The sequence below is a fragment of the Chiloscyllium plagiosum genome, chromosome 44 (genome assembly GCF_004010195.1).
Source record: "Chiloscyllium plagiosum isolate BGI_BamShark_2017 chromosome 44, ASM401019v2, whole genome shotgun sequence".
Taxonomy (NCBI): domain Eukaryota; kingdom Metazoa; phylum Chordata; class Chondrichthyes; order Orectolobiformes; family Hemiscylliidae; genus Chiloscyllium; species Chiloscyllium plagiosum.
This window is the reverse complement of record NC_057753.1, coordinates 9,799,185-9,802,065: the sequence shown is the minus strand read 5'-3', so window position 1 is coordinate 9,802,065 and position 2,881 is coordinate 9,799,185. Positions and strand designations below refer to the sequence as shown.

The 2,881-nt window shown below is 46.0% G+C and overlaps 1 long non-coding RNA gene across 5 annotated transcripts in view; it reads right to left on the bottom strand.

Annotated features, from left to right (window-relative positions):
- The window catches only part of LOC122543557, a 117,612-nt gene that overhangs the window by 43,485 nt on the left and 71,246 nt on the right, over positions 1 to 2,881 (bottom strand). Inside the window, exon 3 of one of the 5 annotated variants that reach the window (XR_006310087.1) lies at positions 2,374 to 2,407. The exons of the other annotated variants lie outside the window; for them this stretch is intronic. This is a non-coding gene — a long non-coding RNA (uncharacterized LOC122543557). Of the gene's footprint in view, positions 1 to 2,373; positions 2,408 to 2,881 lie in introns of those variants that run through there. 5 annotated transcript variants of the gene reach the window in all.

Here is a 2,881-nt window from a genome sequence, read left to right as displayed (position 1 = left end):
TAAGGTGCTGTGAGGGGAGGGGGTGTGGGTTAAGATAGATATGCTCGTACAAACAGTCATAAGCATCTGTTTCCTGCTTCTGCAAAAACAAAAAAACAATCAAGGAGATCAGAAGGCTCAGTGTCGACGAAAAATGGGAGGAAACGTTGCTTTCGCAAACAAGGAAGCAGCTGGCAGTGAAAGAGGATATACGCCAAAACTTTGTTCACGCACAAGGCCGGATAAGGCAAGAAATAGACAAGAGTAATGGGCGCCACCGGGAAAGAATGGAGGGACAAACCGATCTTTTGAGGGTCAGCTTGGAACATCAGGGCGGGGGCGGGGGAATGTGAATGAGGGAAAGAAGCTGAATGTGCTAGAGCCGAAGTGGAGAAAGAACAGAGAATACAAAACCGGCTTGAAGCTGCAATGAGGAATATAGCATGTGCTGTACTTGTACCTGTTGCAGTTACTGGTGGGAATCGGGTGTATTTTAAACATCAAAACAGAAAAGATACCCAGCCCTCCCCCTTCCCAATCTCTATCCTTCAGTTCCTCCTCACCCGGGTAACTAAGACACATACCTGAGTTTGCGGAGTCTGCTCCCTCCCTGGATTCACTCCAGTTGCTACAAGTGACCAATTTCCCCTCCTCCCATCTCTGTCTCCCTCCCAGGATGAAGAGTGGTCCAGAGGGCGGGAGATTCACTTTGAAACTAACAGGGCCACTTCCGTGCTGTGACGTCACAAAGGAACTAGGGGCGGGCCGAGGAAAAGTGACGGTTGAGGGGGCGGGGCACTGCGCATGCGTTGCGCCTGCAGCAGACGAGGACGAGAACGCACACTTTCCAAAAAAAACCACTCCCTTCAGAGAATCCCCACAGTGTGGAAGCAGGCCATTCGGCCTCATCGATCCTCCCAATGGTGACCCACCCACACCCATTCCCCTACATTTAACCCTGAGTAATGCACCTTACCTGCACATTATGCCTAATTTAGCATAGCCAATTCACCCTAACCTGCACATCCCTGGGCAGTATGGATAATATAGCATAGCCAATTCACCCTAACCTGCACATCCCTAGGCACTATGGGTTTTTCAGCATGGCCAATCCACTTTAGATTAGAGTGGTACTGGAAACGTACAGTAGTTCAGGCAGCATCCGAGGAGCAGGAAAATTGACGTTTCGCACAAAAGCCCTTCATCAGGAATAGAGGCAGAGTGCCTGCAGGGTGGAGAGATAAATGAGAGGGTCACGGGGGTGGGGGTGGGGATTGAGAGAGATAAATTTCAGGTTGTCAGGTGTATGTTGATTTTAAAGAATATAAAGGTCTTTTAAGAAATAGTTTTAAGCTAAGAAATTACTTGTAGCTGACCACAAAAAAAAAGGGCAGCAGGGGCATTTCGCAATAAGCTCATGGTTTGTAGATCTGCTTTTTGGACTATCAAGATAGTAAAGGATGATCTCAGAAGTCAGATGGTTAGATAAGAGGAACTGGACAAAGTGACAGGAAGGCTGTAACGAACAAAGACAGCCAAATAAGGCAGATTTAAAGAAAAACAAGCGCGGTAATTAATAAGTATGATAGGCTTAGGCTTGGGTGCAGGGAATTACCAAATGAAGGAATAACGGGTGCAAGTAATCACCAAATAAAGGGATAGAATGAAATAGACACTCATAGGTTTATTGCTCAGTGTAGGGGTGTCGAGAGAGCCCTCAGAAAAGTATAAAAAGCTCTGTATTTTACTGTCAGGTATGTCTCTCTTCATACAGCCACCCATCTTGCAAGATGTTCGAATAAATGTGCTGCTTCAGAACTCTGACTCGGACTGAAAATTATTGATTAAGTGGGTTTCGTTTCTCACAGCACTATGGGTAATTTAGCATGGCCAATTCACTTTTGATTAGAGTGGTGCTGGAAAAGCACAGCAGTTCAGGCAGCATCCAAGGAGCAGGAAAATCGACGTTTCGGGCAAAAGCCCTTCATCATGAATAGAGCTTGCAGGGTGGAGAGATAAATGAGAGGAGGGTGGGGTTGGGGAGAAAGTAGCGTAGAGTACAATAGGTGAATGGGAGTGGGGAATGGAGGGGATAGGTCAGAGAGGAGGGTGGGGGAAGGTAGCAAAGAGTACAATGGGTGAATGGGGGTGGGAATGAAGGTGATAGGTCAGACAGGAGGGTGGAGTGGCCTGTTCGGATCTGAACTCTGCTGGTTTAAAGGTGGCCCGGAGTCCGTGTAGGATGAGTTGGTTACGGAGGCAGGCACTGAAATGTGGCTGTGGTAGCGAGTCTGTTTCAGGACATGGTTGAAGAGCTGCAGGGCAGAGGAAATAACCTGGAAGTTGCAGTGGGAGAGAGATTCCTTGAGATTCTTGTAGAGAGAAGAGGAAAACTTCTTCAAGGCAGGCATCCTTGCAAGAGGATTCACTGTAGGGTTAAAATCAACTAGGTAAAAACAAAGACTGCAGATACTAGAAACCAGATTCTAGAATCACATAACTCCAGGTTGTAGTCCAACAAGCTTCTTTGGAAGCAGTAACTTTTGGAGTGCTGCCTCTTCATCAGGTGGTTGTGGAGGATAAGACACAATTTAGAGCAAAACATTCCAGTGTCCTGCCACTGAAATGGTATATTGAACAAACCTGGATTGTTAAGTCTTCCACCTTTTCAAATAGGTTGTAGGTCTCATTACAATGTAAATCCCAGAACTTCTTGTTGTCACCTTCTCGATATAACAAGGTTTTAATAGCAAAAGCTCACATCTCAGCTCAGACAATGCATTAAAGGTGTTAGGTCAGAGTCTGCCTGTATCCCAATCTTGAGTCAGACTGGTTCTGTTTCCGAAGTTGAATTTACAAACTATTACATGTATTGACTGCCTGCAGATTTTTCCTTAAAAAA